This window comes from Conger conger, chromosome 16, assembly GCF_963514075.1.
Source record: "Conger conger chromosome 16, fConCon1.1, whole genome shotgun sequence".
Classification (NCBI taxonomy): Eukaryota; Metazoa; Chordata; class Actinopteri; order Anguilliformes; family Congridae; genus Conger; species Conger conger.
In genome coordinates, this window is record NC_083775.1 from 20,338,119 (window position 1) to 20,359,651 (window position 21,533).

At 39.8% G+C, this 21,533-nt stretch overlaps 1 protein-coding gene across 8 annotated transcripts in view; it reads left to right on the forward strand.

Moving 5' to 3' along the window:
* Positions 1-20,755, forward strand: part of LOC133113988 (intercellular adhesion molecule 1-like) — a 28,398-nt gene extending 7,643 nt beyond the window's left edge. For 5 of the 8 annotated variants that reach the window (XM_061223173.1, XM_061223179.1, XM_061223178.1 and 2 more), the window contains 6 exons: positions 567-2,066; positions 2,312-2,456; positions 6,934-7,448; positions 8,098-12,018; positions 19,325-20,046; positions 20,245-20,755. The gene's annotated coding sequence lies outside the window, so the exon portion shown is untranslated. The remainder of the gene's footprint in view (positions 1-566; positions 2,067-2,311; positions 2,457-6,933; positions 7,449-8,097; positions 12,019-19,324; positions 20,047-20,244) is intronic. The other 3 variants (XM_061223174.1, XM_061223176.1, XM_061223177.1) reach the window with 3 other exon arrangements.
* The last annotated feature ends 778 nt before the right edge of the window (positions 20,756-21,533 follow it).

Genomic DNA, 21,533 nt, shown 5'->3' on the forward strand with positions numbered 1-21,533 from the left:
GTCTGTGAACACTGCCTGTAAACCTTGTAAACCCAGAAACTCATAGCTCCGACTTGTCAGAGTTAGGAGCTCTGGGCGTTCCAGTGGTTACTTACATTACATTACATGTCATTTGGCTGACGCTTTTATCCAAAGTGACTTACAGTTGATTAGACTAAGCAGGAGACAATCCTCCCCTGGAGCAATGCAGGATTAATGGCCTTGCTCATGGGCCCAATGGCTGCGCGGATCTTATTGTGGTTAAACCAGGGATCGAACCACCAACCTTATGGGTCCCAGCCACTGTAGCTACAGGTCGCCCACTTAGCCACTATTAGTAATGTGACGGCTGACAAGAAGCTGACACGTTCTCGAGTGTCAGAGCTGCAACAAGCTCTGACACTCGAGAACTAAAAACCTACAGTAAAAATAGATATACTGTTGGAAGATCGTAATTACAAGTTTTCCAGATATCTGGAATGCAGCATTATACCACATAGATAGATTTTCCCTGTCATTTTTATGATGCGCAGCAACCTCTGCGCTGACTGTGTTCAGTAACGGTACATGTTCTCTTCCTCTTGCAGGCTACATCTCTGATTTGATTGTTTTGATTGGGGCAGCGTTTATACTGGGGCTGCTGGTACTCTGGCTTAGATCACATATGAAACGCCATGGGCTATATAACATCACATCAGTATGCTCTGCTGGGAGGAGGGATCAAGTAGACATACCACTGGAGCCATGCAATGTTAATGGGAGCAGCTCCTGCACCTAGAGCACTGTGGAGCCCCAGACCAGCCATTGGCACACTGAATTGAGGGATAGAGCCAGTAAGTAGAGCACTATACTGAGGGAAGGAGCCATTGATTGGAGCAATGAACTGAGAGGTGGAGCCAATGAACTGAGGGGTGGAGGAGCCAATGGAATCTTGACTTATGGATGGAGCCAGCCAATGGAGTCCTGGATAGGCAGAACTCTCTCAGTAGATTCCAGAGTGTAAAAAACTGACAGGAACTCTAAACCACACGAGGCATGAAGCAGGCATGGGGCGAAAATAAGCACAAGGCTTAGGACACAGTGAAGAAAAGGGAACACAAGGGCTATATACTGCATACCAGAAACACAAAGGGCAGTGTAACATAACTAACAAGACACAGGTGAAACCATGTAAACTAAACTAACAAACAAGTCAACTAAGTGAAACAGTAGGGGACAGTTTCACAGAAACAAATTAAGCCTACTCGTAGACTAAATTCAATTTTGAATGGAGAGTCCCATCTGTGAAACTGCCTCTCAATTTATTACCAGCTGTCTCTCTCTGAACTGACAGTTATTTGGCCTTTCCCATGCTGAGTCAAACAGGAAGTGACAGAATGACACAATATAGTTACAGAATGAAGCTAAATTGTATTGCCAATTTCACTTTGTTTGATTTTATTTTACTTAGAACTGTGTTAGTTTCATAATCTAGTATGATATATTTGATAAAACTGTTCTTTCACTCCAGGTTGAACTGCTTTATGTAGCTCACTGACTTGCTTGCCTTTACCATTCTTCACAAAATGTCTGCTTCCAATGCCACAACTTCTTTCTCTTCTGGCAGCCATGTTGTACGTAATTAAATGTAACTCGCTCGCTCCCTGTGTTTTAAATAAGTGAATACAATACTTGATTAAATTGCTTCATTATTTAAAATATAAAATGGCAATGGCTGGTAGTTGTTGAAGTTTGATCAAAATGCTCTTATTGAAAACCAGGAATGTTTAGAATAATGATGAAGTTTGATTTAAATGCTTTTATTAAAACTGCGAAATGGTTAGAATTGAGAATAAGTGAATCAGTCAGCCTGAGCAATTAGAACTGTATGTCTGTTCAAACACATTGAGCTGCAAAGTACAGTGCAGAGAACACTTAATCAGGTGTTTAAAAAGCCATGGTTTTGACTAAGTGATGCCGGTCAAGCAATATGTGTCTTTGCAGAGAAATGTTTTGAGTTAGTGATCACCACCCCAATTTGCCTGCATCATTATAGAGGCGAAAGGTTAACACAGCTCAGCTTTCATGGAGTGACAGAAAACATTAAGGTGGGTTAAGAGAGACAATGTGATGTTATATGACAATTGATTGGTTAGCTATAATGTATAAAGACTAGGATACTTCCTACTGTTACTTTGGAATTCTCTGGTCTATGGAAGCTTCTTGCACGGAGCACACAGACTCCCAAGATTAATCTGTTTTATTTTAAACTAAAGATTTGTAATGAGCAACTGCTGACTCTGAATATTTCTTCAACATCATTGTTGCCAATACAACTTCACCCACGTAAAAGGGACGAGGAGGAAAAGCGACAAAAAAATATTTCCTCAACATTTGGTGCCGAAACCCGGGATCCAATCTTCTGAAGTGGGACTGCTGACGGCTGATGGGACACAGTGTTCTTCCCTGAATAGGACCAGTGCACAACTAAGATACAGGTAAGCAGTCACCTTTTTTCATAAAAGACTGTGAGGGCGTTACCCGTGGTCCATCAGCTTTTGGCAGTGCCTGTAAAGGAGTGACGGATACCTGTGGGTGAGTTGTGGCTTTTTGAAAAAGTGTGACGTTGAAAAGCATGAATGAAGTACAATGATAAGAAATGTGCCTTAAAGCTAACCAAAACCCGTGAGAAGTTGTATTGGGCATACTGACGGTTGGTGCAGTGCACGCATGCGGGCAGACAGACTTGTCCATACTGACTGACTGGAATTTTATGTGGAACAGGGACTTAATTTAAAGGCAAAAGACTCCTTTTAGACTCCCGTAAATCACCGTGCAGAGGATCGTACATATCACTTCCTATCCCTGAGAAGACCTTAGCACAACCCAGATAAGGGGCAAGGCATGGCTGCTGCATGGGTACAGGCCACATACGAGAGGTTTTGACGGTATTTTGTAAAATACTTGCTTTCACAAGCTACTATAGCTCTATGTCTTGTGTGTCATCTTTACATATTTTTTTACATTACTTTAAGGTTTGAGAATCCTTTGTAAATATATGCGTGATTACTGCCGGGTGTTTTAAATATTGTGAATTTCCCAAGGGAGAGAACAAATTGATTGATTTCACAACACATCATGACAAATCAGGACAAAAGCTATTCATCTAAGGGTGAAATTATTGACCAACTAATAATCTTAGACGAACGTTTAAAAACATTTCAATATACTGAACACAAAGCACAGGACATTGAAAACGACATTGACCCTGAAAACAATTTCTTTAACAATATCAACAACAACTGCAGCTACTATTCAGAAGAACAGTTTAATACAAAGATTAAGTTGGATCACAGCTTTTCAATCATCCACTTTAACAGTAGAAGCCTGTCCGCCAATTTCAAAAGCATTAAAAGATACTTAGAGCAATTCAAGAAACCATTCAACATAATAGCAATATCAGAGACCTGGATCAACCCTGAGAAGGGTGTTGATGACTTACAATTGAATGGTTATGACTTGAACTATAAGAGCAGAAAGAATAAGACAAGAGGTGGTGTGGCATTATATGTGGATAATAGACTCAACTATAAAGTGGTGGAATGTATGACAGCAGTTGTTGATGATATAATAGAATGCATAACAGTAGAGATATGTATGGAAAAAAAGAAAAATGTATTAGTTAGTTGTATTTACAGAACACCTGGATCAAGTATTGACTTGTTTAGTGATTGGATGGAAAAAGTGTTTGCAATATCAAATCAAAAAATAATGTTCATTTGTGGTGATATGAATGTGGACCTTCTGAACCCAAATAATCATAAAAATACAGAGGATTTCATCAACACAATATACGGTTTGGGTTTACATCCAAAGATCACAAGACCAAGCAGAATTACAGTACACAGTGCCACGTTGATTGATAATATACTGACAAATGTTCTGGAAGACAATATAATGAGTGGGCTCCTAGTAAACGACATCAGTGACCACTTGCCAGTATTTGTAGTCTATGACTGCAATAATAGGAAGGACAAGGATGCCAAGAAATTCATCTATAAACGTGATCTAAATGAGGAATCTATGACTCTACTTAGAAAGGCATTATTAGAACAAAATTGGGAAATGGTTTACAATATAGAAGACATAGATAGAGCATATGAATCCTTTCTAAATGTATTCCAGTTATTATATGACACATACTGTCCGATTAAAAAATACAACAGTAAACAAAATTACAAGGATAGTCAATGGCTAACTAAGGGATTGCAAAATGCTTGTAAAAAGAAAAATACATTATACAGACAATTCATAAAATATAGAAATATAGAGACTGAAAATAAATATAAAAAATATAAAAATAAGTTAACTAATATTATGAGAACATGTAAGAAAGATTATTATAATAAATTATTGGATTATAATAAGAGCAACATTAAAGGTTTATGGAGTGTATTGAATAGTATAATTCGAAATGGATTTAGAGGTTCTAGTTACCCATCACACTTTGTCGAAAATGATAAGACTTTAAAAAATATGGAGGATGTTGTTAATGGTTTTAATAAATTCTTTGTCAATGTGGGACCGGAATTATCAAACCAAATCAATTTAGAGTCAAGTGAAGGTTTTGATGGCTATAACTATGATAAAAATCCAAGTTCAATGTTTCTTAAAGCAGTAGAAGAAAAAGAAGTAGTGGACATTGTAAGCAATTTCAAGAACAAAAGGTCAACTGACTGTAATGACATGGATATGACAATAGTCAAGAAAGTCATTGACGGAATATCAAAACCATAAACACACATCTGCAACTTGTCCTTCCAAGCTGGCAAATTCCCAAGTGAAATGAAAGTAGCTAAAGTCATACCGTTATATAAAACTGGTGATAAACACAGCTTTACAAATTACAGGCCTGTATCATTGCTTTCACAGTTTTCAAAAATTTTAGAAAAGGTATTCAGTGTAAGGCTAGATGCATTTATTGATAAACACGAGCTGTTGACTGAGAGCCAATATGGTTTCAGACAAAATAGAAGTACATCTTTAGCACTAATTGAATTATTGGAAGAGATCACTAATTGTATAGATACCAAAAAATATGCTATAGGAATATTTATTGACTTAAAAAAGGCCTTTGATACTATAAATCATGATATATTATTAGATAAATTGGAAAGGTATGGTATTAGAGGGGTAGCGCTGAACTGGATAAGAAGCTATTTGTTGGGCAGGCAGCAATTTGTAAAGTTGGGTGAGTGTAAGTCAACACTTATGGACATCAAGTGTGGGGTTCCTCAGGGTTCCATTTTAGGACCCAAACTGTTTATTATTTATATAAATGACATCTGCAAAGTTTCAGACATTCTTAAATTTGTTTTATTTGCTGACGATACAAATATTTTCTGTTCTGGGGACAATTTGCAGCAGCTTTTGAAGGTGATCACTTCAGAAATGAATAAACTAAAACGGTGGTTTGACAGGAACAAACTGTCATTAAATTTGAATAAAACAAAGATAATGTTTTTTGGTCATCGTAAAATTGAAACAGAGGCAACAGTAATGATAGATAATATAAAAATAGAAAGAGTATATCAAATTAAATTTCTAGGTGTGATTCTAGACCACAAAATCAGCTGGAAACACCATATTTCATATATAAGAGCTAAACTGGCAAGAAATGTTGCTATACTGGGGAAAACAAGACAAATTCTAAATCAAAGGGCTTTGTATATACTCTATTGTTCAATGATATTGCCATATCTAAGTTATTGTGTGGAGATTTGGGGTAACACATATAAAAGTATCTTACAACCACTGGTCATACTGCAAAAGAGAGCAATAAGGATTGTGAACAATGTTGGTTTCCAGGATCACACAAACTCTCTTTTTGTACAGCTAAATACATTGAAGTTCATGGATTTGGTCAGGTTCAAAACAGCTCAAATCATATTTAAAGCAAGAAATAATTTACTTCCGGGGAATATACAGAAGATGTTTTTTGAGAGAGAGGGGGGTTATAATTTAAGAGGGGATTTTAAGTTAAAGCAACTTCCTATACATACCACTATGAGAAGTCAGTGGATTACAATCGGTGGGGTCAACCTATGGAATGGTTTGGATTTGGAACTCCAAAAGAGCACTAATATTGTACAATTTAAGAGGTTGTATAAAAACATCATTCTCAATGGTTATAGTGTGGAGGAAAGAGGATTGTTTTTAATTTAGTATTATGTCTTTTTTTGTGAACAATACAGTGATCAGAGAGTCTTCACGCTTGTAACATACACCAACGTGAATGCGGGTTATATATGTAAATATGTATGTATAGTATATGCATGTATATGTGATGTATGTATGCATGCATGAATGCATGTTGGCATGTGTGTATGTGTATGAATGTATGTATGTATGTATGTATGTATGTATATATAAATATATGAGAATATTCAAATAGGTGTGTATATGTAGGTATAAATAAATTATATATAGCTATCATAATATATAGTAAGCATACAGCGCATTTGGAATTGATTATTGAAATTATGATTAATGAAATAAGGGGGTAGGAGTAAATAAGTCTTTACTTCTTCCTACTCCTTTTTGGACACGGGATGAGAAATGATCGCACTTTTATTTATTTTGTTTTTTTTATTTTTTATTTTTCATTAAATATAGTTTGTGGCCTTCATTATGTTTTATTTTGTTTTAATATATGTAAGTTCAAAATAAAGATTATCAAATCAAATCAAAATTGGTTGTTCTCATATATAATAATGGTTATATATATATATATATATATATATATATATATATATATAATAAATATAATAAAAAATATTGTGAATCTTCCAAGAGCTAGAACAAAGTGGTTGTTCTCATATATAATAAAAATATATAATAAGAAGAAATTGGAAAACATTAAGTTCCATTAACATTTCTTTTTTTTTAAATCTCTTTTTCGGTTCTTTTATTCAGTTTTTGGGGAAAAGCAAATACAACGAAGAAAGGTTGATCTTGTGATGTTGATGGGCTGCTCAGAAATGTCGGATAAGATTGTGACCCCCCTGGACTATATGTCCAAACATTTTGAAACTGAATATAACAAAACAATGTCTACTTGGAAAAAATGGACGGAGGGTTGCAACAATGTGTGGCCAGATAAGACTGGAACATTTAAACCTGATTGCTTGAAGAGCGTTGAGGCTGTGTTGATCGAGAAGGAAAATAAACCAGGCTGGGGGAACAAAAATGAGTTGAAAATGTACCGACAACATTTTAAGCAATGGAGAGCTGAGTCGCAGAGGCGTCAGAACAGGCTTGGCGGAGGGACTGAAGCTACCAGGAAGAAGCAGAGAGGGGTGCCCGCGAAGGTGGAGCTTCTCTGTGATGCAAAACCAAGCGGCCCTGCCCGTCTTGGGAGACCACCACCTTATGCTGGAGCTCCCCCTACTGGAAGATTGTATCCTGACAATGAGGGAGTCCAAATGATGGTAAATCAAGCAAATATATCTTTACATTACATTACATTATTGGCATTTGGCAGACGCTCTTATCCAGAGCGACGTACAACAAAGTGCATACCCATAACCAGGGATAAGTGCGCTGAAAGACCCTAGAGGGAAGTACAATTTCAATTGCTACCCGTACAACAAAGATAAAGACCAGGGCCTATTTTTTTTTAAACAACAAATAAACAAACAAACAACAAAGCAAAAGTGACCAAATTTAACTATCCAAATACTGCTTACCTAGCCAACTAAAAATACTGAAACACAAAGTAAATCACAAAGACAACAATTAAGGTTCACAGGGAGGTAGGGAGGGATGGGGAGAGGTGCTGCTTGAAGAGGTGCGTCTTCAGTTTGCGCTTGAAGGTGGGAAGAGATTCTACAGTTCTGACCTCAACGGGGAGTTCGTTCCACCACCGTGGAGCCAGAACAGACAGTAGTTCTGAGCGTGAGGTGGAGGTTCGGAGAGGGGGAGGTGCCAAGCGGCCTGTGGAGGCTGAACGAAGAGGTCTGGCAGGGGTGTAGGGTCTGATGATTTTTTGTAGGTAAGCTGGGGAAGACCCCTTAACTGCTTGGAAGGCTAGCACCAATGTTTTGAATTTGATGCGAGCCATCTGACACTGGATTACAGATGGAAGGAGACCTGCAGGTGGAAGGATGACTCAGTGTGAAGGGACTTATCAGGCCAGCTGAGCACCTCCTGTCCTCCCCACCAGAGGGACACCAGAAGCCCTTCCAGAATTCAACATCCCTCCATGCAAAGTGCCTGTTCATTACAGAGTGATGACCTACGCGACAGCCAGCTGTTTGGAGAAGGATCCATGGCCCATCAGGAACCTTGCAGAAGCAAGAGCGCCCACTAAAGGCCGGAACTGGAAAATATACTTTTATCCTATTGTACCAGACCCATCAACAATACTCACAAAAATCCAACCTTCAACAACCCATTACACTGTCATAGACTTGTGCTCATCATTTTTCTCCATCCCCTTACATGAATAATGCCAAGCCCTTTTTGCCTTCACCTACAGAAGGCAGCAATACACGTAATCCAGGCTGCCACAAGGATACGTGGAATCACCAAGTGTGTTCAACCGAATTGTCCGACAAGATCTCTCCGATTTCGCTCCGTCCGATGGGAGCACACTCATTCAGTATGTAGATGATCTCCTACTCTGCAGCCCATCCAAAGAAGCATGCGAGCAAGACAGCAGAGCTCTCCTTACATGTGTCACACGCTGTGGACTCCATGCTGTCCAGAGGAAAATCTGCTCTAACCCACCGAAGAGTTTCTGGCTACAAAGTTTTGTTGACCCAACCACACATCACGATCACTCCCTGGTTGTCAACCCAGCCACTCTCATGACCACTCCCCTCGATGGAGAACCACACAACTGCAAAGCCACAGTTGAAGAGGACTCAAGCCCTAGACCTGATCTGTTTACAAACCTCCTCAGTACCCCAGACATGACTTTGTTTGTTGACGGCTCATCATTTATTGACCCCAGTGGCTGTAGGAAGTCAGGATGTGCCATTGTCACTCAACACGCCGCTTTTACTTACCACACTGTAATGGAATCAGCTCTAGCTCCAGGAACTAGTGCCCAGCAGGCAGAGATAGTAGCACTGGCTAGAGCCTGCCAGTTGGCAGAAAGGAAGTCCGTCAACATCTATAGTGACTCGGCCTATGCTTGCGGGGTGGTATATTCTTGGAGGGCCACTTGGGCCAGTCGTGGGTTTTTAACAGCTACTGGTACACCGGTGAAAAATAAAAAAGAGATCTCTGCCTTACTCAAGCCAATTAAACTACCATCAAAGCTAGCCTTGATCAAATGTGCAGCACACACAAAAAAAACAAGACCCTGTTGCCCAGGGCAATGCGCACGCGGATTCTGCAGCTAAAAGAGCTGCTGACCTACCATCTTGGCCTGCTAATCAGGCCCCTGCAATTGAAATACAAGAATTTACTTTGCAAGAACTTCTGGAGGTTCAGCAGACTGCCTCCACAACTGAGCAAGAACTCTGGAAATTCAGAGGTTGCTCTAAGGATCCCGTTACTGACATATGGCGCCACAAGTACATGGCAAAGTACCCCAAACTCCCTGTTGCAACTCCTATGCAGATTGGCTCATGGTGTGTGCCGCTCTGCATGGGGGGGGGGATTATCCGGAACATTAAAACATTAAAACGTGAAAAATATTCAAGCAGAAGTGGAAACACCCCAGACAAGTGGGGCCCTATCAGGTGATATTTTCCACACCCACAGCAGTTAAAGTCAGGGAAATCACACCATGGATACACTTAACCCATTGCTTCAGACCCAACCAACCACGATCAGAACTCTAAAATGGGGTTTTGGGATAGGACATCTTGGATTACTTACACTAATATTCTTTGCCTTTGTTAGGGAAAATGCCCTCTTTAACATTTCACATATGAGCATTGGCTGATGAAACAGATCCACAGTAAAACAATGATAGCTATACTTGAGTTTAACTTTCGTATTTATTTGCTAAGAAATAACACAAAGTGAGAAAGCTTACCAGCTATCTGATTTGAATCAGACATAGGCCCTTGAGCAAGGCCCTTAACCCTGCATTGCTCCAGGGGAGGGTTGTCTCCTGCTTAGTCTAATCAACTGTACGTCGCTCTGGATAAGAGTGTCTGCCAAATGGCATTAATGTAATGTAATGTAACATGAAGCTGGCCACTAACATTTATCAGTATTTTGTCTTCTGATTACCCCTTGTTGACCTTGCTGTAAGACCGGAATGTGCTAGCTACCCCTCAGCAGAGACATTAAGGTCAAAGGATGTCTGTCTGCTGGGAGAGAGAAAGACTCCTAGTAAGCACTTAATTCAGAAAGTGGTCTAATAGTAAAAGGGATTAAAAATAATCATGTCATTGTCTTTATGTTAACACACATTGTCAATTAAGAATCAATTAAGAAAATGACACCAGGAAAATGGGACAGCAAAGGGATCTGGGATCAACACAGACTGGGATCCCTTAGATTTTCAAAAAAAAAATGGTTTGGTAGTGTAGGCCCTAGGTTAGGGAGTTTAATAGCACCAGTCTTAGTGATACTCACAATTTTATTTTGCATAATGCCTTGTGTCCTGAGCTGTTTGAAGAACATGTTCCAAAGGATGTTTCAAACCTAGGAAAGTGAATCCCGATTCTTGTGACGACAGACATTATTAATAATTTTATATATAAATAATCTGTAGCCTCAAATAAAATAATATAATAATGCTATAATTATCGATAACACTGATCCTGAAAATCCAAGTGAATGTGACGATGATAAAAGGCACTGCTTCAATTATGATTATGAGTAAGTATTGTCATAAAACACAAAACCACACAAACATGTGATGCAGCACATAGAGACACATGGACGATGTGGACTAAAACACAGGATGGGAAACAACCTCCTGACATTTGAAGGCCTTTGATAGATTAGATGCACTGACACATAGAGGTATCAATAAATAAATAGGCCTGATTGCAATGGCTGAGTGATGTGCTAGTAACTTCTCCTCAGGCCAACAATCCAACTGATGCCAACGGATTTGAAGATCACAGTACAAGAACTGATGTTATTCTCATATTTCACTTATGCTTATTTAAAAACTATGATTGATATATAAAATTATTAATGTAATTGATAGATGAAATGATTGATGGTAATGAATTTGGGGATGCTAAAATAATTAATAAAAGAGTGATAACGTTAAAGTTAACTCTCAAGAATGAGAGACCTAGTGGTCTCAAAGGGGGAATGTTGAAGTTTGATCAAAATGCTCTTATTGAAAACCAGGAATGTTTAGAGTAATGATGAAGTTTGATTTAAATGCTTTTATGAAAACTGCGAAATGGTTAGAATTGAGAATAAGTGAATCAGTCAGCATGAGCCATTAGAACTGTATGTCTGTTCAAACACATTGAGCTGCAAAGTACAGTGCAGAGAACACTTAATCAGGTGTTTAAAAAGCCATGGCATTGGATACGACCTGTTTTGACTAAGTGATGCCGGTCAAGCTATATGTGTCTTTGCAGAGAAATGTTTTGAGTTAGTGATCACCACCCCAATTTGCCTGCATCATTATAGAGGCGAAAGGTTAACACAGCTCAGCTTTCATTGAGTGACAGAAAATATTAAGGTGGGTTAAGAGAGACAATGTGATGTTATATGACAATTGATTGGTTAGCTATAATGTATAAAGACTAGGATACTTCCTACTGTTACTTTGGAATTCTCTGGTCTCTGGAAGCTTCCTGCACAGAGCACACAGACTCCCAAGATTAATCTGTTTTATTTTAAACTAAAGATTTGTAATGAGCAACTGCTGACTCTGAATATTTCTTCAACATCATTGCTGCCAATACAACTCACATAAAAGGTACGAGGAGGAAAAGCGACAAAAAAATATTTCCTCAACATTTGGTGCCGAAACCCGGGATCCAATCTTCTGAAGCGGGACTGCTGACGGCTGATGGTGACACAGTGTTCTTCCCTGAATAGGACCAGTGCACAACTAAGATACAGGTAAGCAGTCACCTTTTTTCATAAAAGACTGTGAGGGCGTTACCCGTGGTCCATCAGCTTTTGGCAGTGCCTGTAAAGGAGTGACGGATACCTGTGGGTGAGTTGTGGCTTTTTGAAAAAGTGTGATGTTGAAAAGCATGAATGAAGTACAATGATAAGAAATGAGCCTTATCGCTAACCAAAGCCTGTGAGAAGTTGTATTGGGCATACTGACAGTTGGTGCAGTGCACGCATGCGGGCAGACAGACTTGTCCATACTGACTGACTGGAATTTTATGTGGAACAGGGACTTAATTTAAAGGCAAAAGACTCCTTTTAGAGGAGCTGTAAATCATCGTGCAGAGGATCGTACATATCATTTCCTATCCCTGAGAAGACCTTAGCACAACCCAGATAAGGGGCAAGGCATGGCTGTTGCTCGGGTACAGGCCGCATACGAGAGGTTTTGACGGTATTTTGTAAAATACTTGCTTTCACAAGCTACTATAGCTCTATGTCTTGTGTGTGTCATCTTTACATATTTTTTTATTTTATTTTATTTTATTGATCAAACTTCAACATAGTCAAACCTATTTTTTTCCCCTTGATTTTGTGGAAACTAAAGTAAAAGTAAGAAATAGCATAGGTCAGTAATAATTAACTTGAAAAACTAACTTGAATTATAACTATTCTAACTTCAGAATAAAAAGTGTTGTATTCAATTGAAAGTAAAGGACAAATGTAAATTGAAAACAGTCCAGTGTAATATACATTCATAGGGATTGTATCAAAATAAAAATGCTGCATTCAGCTCATTAAAGTGTTTTGGTTTTATGTAGATTTTTTTTCCATTTGTTCTGTGGAAAATGTTCTATGATGTGAAAAGAGAAGATATGTTAATTCACAGTGAGATGATGAAGCATGTGGCAAAAGGGGAAACACAGAAGGTTATGCCTCTCTGAAAATAACTATCATCACCAGAATTGGTTTCCTGTGACAACAGATTTCCGCTCCATGTTCCTCAAAAGGCATGTGTTTATCAAGCAGTACTAACTGAACCTTCTGAGAGTACCACCGTGATCTATGCTTTCAAGAAACACCACTGTCAGAGCTCATTCTCAGACTGAACCATCAGAACGACCCTACTAGTACAGAAGCAGATCATTAGCCTTCAGCCTTCAGGTGGAGATTATGAGATCTGAGCAGCTTCTTTGGCTCTTGTTGGTGCTGCGATCAGTTGTCTGCAATGACTGTGAGTATCTTCATGCCCACATGATGTCTGCATGTGCATTTACACCAGGATCTGCCAGAAATTACCATAGAATCCCTGTTGGTCAAGAGTGATGAAAATGAGGGACTGAACTAGCAATAGTTCAAGTTTTCCTTCGACAGGTGGGGATATTTCAGTAGCTAGCTAACATCCACAACCCAGTTTCATAGCTAATGTTGGGTAGTAAATGACTATAATAAAACATCTTCTTAGCTTATCAAAGTTACTCTTAAAATGCCAGCTTTAGGGTGTCTCGGTGGCGCAGCCTGTAGGGGGTCATCCCTATGTTCCCACAGCCCTATGTTCCCACATTTCTAAGATTTAATTTTTTTTCAAAATTAAATGTTTATTATTGATCGTGTAAACTGAACTTTATATATTTAGATGTCAAAATAGTCCTCAAAGGACAGCACTTGCAGATGCCTGTTCCTGGCACATAAAAGGTTGAAAAGTACTGATGTAGAGCCCTTTCCAGTTTTAAGTGAACTGCATAAATAGTGTATTTTTTTTTTCTTATTTCGCTTGTTTGCTTGTTCATTAAAAACTTATAGATAATTGAATGTGTACTGTGTCTAAATTGCACGAACATACACTGGATTTCTTCAGGTCCCATGCAAGCAGCCTGCTGAGTGTGAAGTCAACTGAACATAGAGCTGTGGGAACATAGACACACTCCCGCCTGTAGAGCACTGACTGCATGCTCATTGCGAGCCGCGACGGCGGCGGTTCGAATCCGACCGTCTGACATTTGTTGTCTTTCCCTCTCTTTCGCTCCCATTCTTCCTGTCTCTCTATACTATACTGTCCAATAAAAAGATGAAAAAGGCCTAAAAAATATCTTTAAAAAAAATTAAAATGCCAGCTTCAACAATACGTGTGTGTATATGTGTGTGTGTGTGCATGTATTTGGCGGGTTGCTTTACCAGTTCACCAATGTTAAAATGTCCTTATTTGGAAGGCTTTTTTGCATTGGTGTGGTATTGTGTCATTCTTGATTAGGGAGTGAACTAGTACCACTCTGCCTTCCGCTTTCTACTGGTCCCGGCTGACCAAGAATCTCCACAATAGGGCCAATAAATCTACGTTCTTTATATCTGACTCCATTTGAATAATAATTTAGATTAGTTATCTACCTTTGGTAGATTTCTTATTCATAATTTAGACTTGGTCCATACGATCTTGTACGATCTTATTGTAGCTACCCTGGGATTTGAACCACCAACCTTGCCTGTCCCAGTCATTTACCTTAACCACTACAGGCCGCTCCACACCAATATATCAATATACCAGCCCTATACCAATACCATATTATACAATAGGAACCTAAATAAATAAGTAGTCTCAATAAATAAATGATTTGGACACTTCTTTTTGGATTCCCACTTCTTTTTGGATTCATATGTACATTCAAAACCTTGAAGCTTGTCTGTCAGTCAGAACATGCTGCTGCACCATGTCAAATCAATTTATAATAATAAAAAAAAAACTATAAGCAAATATAAACACTTTAAACAAATATCTTCCCAAACCAAATTCCCACGGTCTCAGAGAGGAGATATTAGATGTGTTTTACACACACACAAACACACACACACTGGATATTTCTGCACATATACAAGAACAAAATGCTCCATGTATAAAAAAATGTCCCCTTTTCCTCATTTCCTGTGAAGTGCCTGTTTGTCTCTCTGTCAATTAAAGGTTCAGCAATAACTAAAATTCTCCAAACTGAGATTTTGAAGTGTTGCTGTGAAATAGGCTTAGGACAAATGTCGATTGAATATGGGCCTGTGTCTCTAAAAAGCTATTTAAATCATTTCAATTTTTTTTTTTTTTTTTGCCAGAAAATCCCACTGATATATAGAATCTTGTTTACAAGGGAGCCTGGTCAAAGTCACTTAAAACTGAGTTGAACAGAAGTGACTACGAGTGTGTATGCATGCGCTGCCCCTTTGTGCATCGCATGACCAAGTTTGCAAAGTTAGCACTGAAGGGGCCAACATGGCTGTAGCTGAAGAAAAATCATGCCAACGACATGGCCTTCTTCACCAAGAAGGAGAGCTGCTTATCCAATCACATCGCTCCGTGCATCGACTCCCAGGGCCGTGATGGCGGCTCAGGGACCCAAGAAGACCAACATTAGCTACGACTGTTCTTGACATGAATGAACTACCACGCGGAGGCGAGTGATTTACTGTCAGAGGTCTACGGGTGCAATACACCGTGATACAGTAAGCATAAATTTACAATCGCAAGTCTTGGCGGTGGCGCAATCTTAGCCTGTTGCTCCACCGCGCCAATATGATTTTTAAAAAATTATTATAAGAACATTGTAGCTGGCATTGCCATTGGCCGTGCCCATGTACATGTACTTTTATTAAAAATTCGAAATTATACATTATAATATATACATTTAAAGGGAAGGGACACAGCATTAAATGTTAAAATTTTATGTGAAATTAATTGCGATTTTGATACTGCAGACAGTTATTCCAGAGCCATCATATACAGTATATCGTACTTTTGTACAGCTTTGCATACATTCGGAAAACATTCTAGTTCTCATTCTAGTTCACAGGCCAGAATGAACTGCAATTATGCATTATTCCCTTTGATAACATATCGCAATTTTGCCACCTGCTGTATCGGCTCTGATCCTCAAGGCGACCGAATGCAACACATGGAAACGTTACACTATAAGACTTTTCGAAAAATGTAACACAAAGCAGCAACAAATAAAAGGCAACACAACAGACTCGAATATGTAACGTCACGTCTACACAAACTGTTTTGGAAAACGGACATAATGTCGGCACCAAAATCTCTGCACATACCTCCCCATATCATTGTTTTTGCCATCTCGCTCCATTGTACTCCATCGTCGGGTTAACTTCTCGGAAAAAATCGCACTGTCCTCGGAAATAATATGCCAAACAGGGTGTGTGTCTTTTGGAAAGCGATTTTAATGAGATTTCTGAGATAGCCGAATTTCCCTTTCCTGTTATCGTAAGCGGCTCAGTCTGGACGAGCACTGGCTGGTTTTATGTTCCCTTTGAGAGGACCAACAACAGATTTCTGAATATGGAACCGAGAACCTGTAGATTACTACTCGTGGTCGGTTTGCTTTTGGAGTTGACGTTTTGTGCGAATGAAAGTAAGTAACTTGGGGTAAGCCATTATAGCTCTGTCAAATTGGTTTTACATGCTCTGCATTGAAAAATGTGCCATTTTGACATCAGTCCTTAAATTAGTTGCTGTATTTGCGGGTGGCAAGAGTGGTTGTGTTGGATTGTAAGTCTGTTATCGGCACTCAGTGGCCACTATTAGGTAGACCTGTACACCGGCTTGTTAATGCAAATATTTAATCAGCCAATCATGTGGCAGCAACTAAATCCATAAAAGCATGCAGAAGTGGTCAAGAGGTTCAGCTGTTTTTCTGACAGGGAGGTTTGAGTATCTCAGAAACGTCTGGTCTCCTGGGATTTATATGCACAACAGTCTCTAGAGTTTACAGAGAAACTAAAAACATCCGGGCATAAATACGTTGCTAATGAGAGAGGTCAGAGGAGAGGGGCCAGACTGGTCAAAGCTGACAGGAAGGCGATAGTAACGCAAATAGCCACACATTACAACAGTGGTAAGCAGAAGAGTATATCTGAACACACTAGGCACCAACCTCTAAGTGGATAAGCTACAGCAGCAGGAGACTGAATAGTATTTAATTTTAACTCAAGTGTTGTTGCCACGTAAAAGCGTATCCAGTGCAGGACAAAATGTCCGTGGCGGCTAGTGTTGTTTGAATTAAATGCGAGATGTAATGCTGCCATGAGCTTGACTATTGCCGGGATAGAATGGGAACATCGTGTGGGTGGTTCCAGTATATCTTTTATTTCTCCCAGAAGCGTAATTAAGTGTATGGTTCGTGTTTGTCCCCGAAGTTGCAGATGATTTTCTCTTTCTTGGCAGTCTTTAATTCCCCGTTTCTTTACTGCAATTGTTTTAATGAAAACAAACATACGCTCATTCTGCGATGGAAAAAAACGATTAAAAGCAACATATCATTACAGTTAACCTACTCATATTTTTTTTTACTAGCGCTAGCACTTGTCAGGTTCTGTGTTTTTCTGTATCTGTTTAAGTTCTGAGCGTTTTCGTTCCTTATTACCCTCTGTGCTTTACGTAGTTTTTTTTATGTCTCCCCATTTATTCCCATTCATTCGTTTCACCTGTTTTCACTTGTTTGTTATCGTGCACATCTGATTGTTATTTTTACATTTTTTACATTTACATTTTTATCATTTGGCAGACGCTTTTAATCCAAAGCGACTTACAAGTGCATAGGTTCTACCATAAGTCAAAGCATCACATCCAGAACTAGGAAAACACACATGGAATGCTGTTCTAAACATAGTCGTCATCGCCCTTTTTTTTAATCATTTTTTTTTTTTTAGGGGGGGTTAGACAAGGATAGGGATATCAGAAAGGAGGGGCGGGGGAAATCAGGAGGGAGGACTAAGGTCGAGCATTATTTCCCCTCGTTATCTGTTCTACATATACCTGCCTGTTTCATTTGTTCATTGCAAGTTCGTCTTCTCCGTGATTCTGTTCCCTATCCTGGTTCTAGGCTGTAGTTCCTGATTCTGGTTTCCCCATCTGTTTGTTTGTGAGTGATCTCTGCCTGGTTTTTCGACTCTGTTCTGTATTCTTGTATTTGTACCTTTACTTGTTTGGACAGGTTTTTGGAACTCTGCCTGAGTTTTCGATTACTCTTCTGATTACCCCGTATCTACCCGTCTACCCGTCTGCCTGGATTTCGATCATTTCCTGTTTGTGGAACTGCCCTCTCATTAAAGCCTGCCTTATTCACTTGATCCCTGAGTCTGCATTTGGTTCTTCTGTCCCGCACCTTTTTTTTTATTTTTTATAAACTTCAGTTACTGTCACTATGGTTGAGTATGTTATTTCAGTCACTTCCAACTGCTGTGCAAGATATATTGCTTGATTTAATACATTATTTTGGAAATATTTTCTATGACAAGCACCCAGCCTTAATTATTGCTTGGCTGCAATCATTAATTCATGTTTACTATGATCTGTTTGATATCTGGTTCTGAGGGTTGAAATGGTGTCATTCTTGTTGAAAGCATTATTGAAGTGCATGTTTAAAGCCTAGGTCTGTGTCTCTGTTTTGAGGCACGTTTTACACCTGCACAATTCAACGCGCAATTATTTTAATGCAAAGGCATCTCTGTTTAATTGCTTAGGTACGGTTACTGCAGAGAATATTGTCTTTTCTTCAAAGCCAAATTTGTGTCACGCCCAACTGCTAAAGTCCCTCCAAGGCGGTGAAAAAAATGCACAAAGGCTGTATTGTGCAAATGCTCATGAAAGGATAGCCTGGTTTCCTCCAGCACCTAACTTAGCAAGAACACATTTGGTGGGCAATCTCAAATGCCTCCTACTCTTAATTACCATTCTCTGTTTGTGGGCCCATGGCAGCATGGATGGTGTGGTGGGTAGCACTGCTGCCTCACAGCAAGGAGGTCCTGGGTTCGAATCCCGGTGTGGAGTTTTCCATGTTCTCCCTGTGTTTGTGGGGTTTCCTCCAGGTACTCTGGTTTCCTTCCACAGTCCAATGACATGCAGGTTAGGCTGATTGGAGAGTCTAAATTGCCCGTAGGTATGAGTGTGTGAGTGAATGGTGTGTGTGCCCTGCGATGGACTGGCGACCTGTCCAGGATCTATTCCTGCCTTTTGCCCAATGTATGCTGGGATAGGCTCCAGCCCCTCTGTGACCCTGTTCAGGATAAACGGGTTAAGATAATGGATGGATGGATGTTTCTAACCCCTCCCTTTCTGCCCATGTCATCCTTACTGGTGAGAGAGAATGCATCACCAAAAATATGAATGAAGAGTGAGCAAGAGTCAGTCTTATGGCCAAGAGGTTTCATTAGGGTGCAGCCCATGTTTAATTAAGAGTCGGTTAAACCCTGTAATTGTTTTGTTTTTCTATAAACATCCCTGTTTCTGATATCTGTGGAACTTAATTTCCTCTAGATCCTGATGATTGCCCCCTCTTGATCCAGCCTCCCAGAGTGGTGGTGAGACATGGAGATCCAGTATCAGTGAACTGCACCGTTTCAGGAGATCATGATGGAATCGGCTGGGAGGCATCAGAGGGATCTGTTGACAGGACAGAAGGCGTCCAGTTTGTCACCTGGGATTTGGAGACCCTGACAGACTGGGATATACGACCTAAATGCTACGCAGACATTCCAATTGATCGAGAAGATGATTTTTCCTGTACTCGAAGCCTCAATATTGCAGTGTACAGTAGTTCTCTCCTCCGCATAGAGCTGAACTGGAGTCCCCTTATATACAGTATATTATTTAATTATGAATATAAATAGCTACTGTATTCGAAGCAAACATTGTTATCTCTTCTGCAGAACCTCCAGACAGTGTCTCCATCAGTGTTGTGAACCACACAGGCCCAATGCTGGAGGGGAAACAGTACCAGCTGCAGTGTGAGGTCCAGAACATTGCTCCTGTTCAGTACCTCACTGTGACGTGGTACAAAGGAGAAACATTCGAGAATCAAACCTCCTATGATGATCTCACTAAGACTCCAGTGAATGTGTCCTCTACCCTCCTGATCACACCCACCTGTGCTGATGATGGAGCACAGTACAGCTGTGTGGCAGTGCTGGAACTGGGACCTGAAGGACCACAACCTTCACCTGAAGTGAAATCTGATCCCCTCAACATCACTGTGCTCTGTGAGTCTATCAGCACTGTCTGTTCTATCAGCATCACTGAACAGTCTGATTTTTGCATCCAACTGGCATAGTACTGAAGGTGTGATCATGTGTTTCTCACCCATAGAAGAACTGCTGAATTATGTTTTGGTTATTACCACTGCAGAGTCATTCTGTGGCTCTATAATGCCACCTGGGTGTGATGTTTTGTATCTGCAGATAAACCCAGGATCACTGAGTGGCTGGAGAAACCGAGGGAAGGTGAAACTCCGGATAATTTGGTCTCCTGTAGAGCTGAGGGGAACCCTCTGGTCACTAAGGGCCTGACACAACTTTTTCTTCTGGCAACCATGTTATCATTTTTTATTTGCTACTAGCTCTGTTCATAATGTTATAATAGCCTTTGTGCAAATACAGTGCTTGATGCATTTACATGAAAAAGCCAATTACTGTGTCAGTCAACATTTCTTCTTGATTTTTACAAATAATTGAATGGAATAATAAAAAAAATTTCTTCTCATGAACATAGTTCAGTAATCACCAAGTCTAACTAGTCTAAACTAACTAGAATTTAAAAAATTGTAACTTGAGAATAAAAAGTGTTGTATTCAATTGAAGGTTAAGGACAAATGTTAATTGACTACAGGTCAGTGTAATCTGCATGCATAGGAATTATATCAAAATGATAATGCTACAGGTGTCATTCAGTCATTAAAGTGTCTTGATTTTATCTTGACTGTCTTTGCATTTCATTTGTTGAAAATGTTCTGTGATAAAAAGGGGAGTTCATTTGCAGTGAGATGTTGAAGCATCATCATCTCTTGAATGTACGTATACTTTACATGTGCACTTTCATCATCAACATTCCCATTTGGGGATATTTGGTCTATATCTGATGCATGCATGTTCCTGAAAATTGGGAGCTAAAGGTGAAATGAGTGTAAAACCCCCCCAAAAAACCTTTCTTTAAAGAAGTGAGCTGGAACTGGGACCTGAAGGACCACAACCTTCACCTGAAGTGAAATATGATCCCCTCAACATCACTGTGCTCTGTGAGTCAGTACTGAGCTATCAACATCCGTCACTGTGACTCTATTATATGGTTTTCTTTAGTTGTCTTGTGTTGCAGGTGTAACTGCATTTCTCCCACAGGAAAATTGCCTTACTGCTGTATGGTATAATTTATACCGCCAGAGAGTCATTCTGTGGCTCTATAACGCCCCCTTGCTGTGATGTGCTGTACCTGCAGATAAACCCAGGCTCACAGACTGCCCAGACCATGAGCTGCTGAGGGAAGGTGAAACTCTGGATACTTTGGTCTCTTGTAGAGCTGAAGGAAACCCCTCTCCCATGGTCACATGGTACAGAAGCCAATCAGAGTTCAGTCATTCCACACCACTGACCAGGAGAGATGGAGGGCAGTACACTGTAAAACCCCACAGCTAACCCAATGACGGAATTTAGCGGGGGCCGAAGGGGGTTTTGCGTGCTTGTCCTTCTGGCGTTGC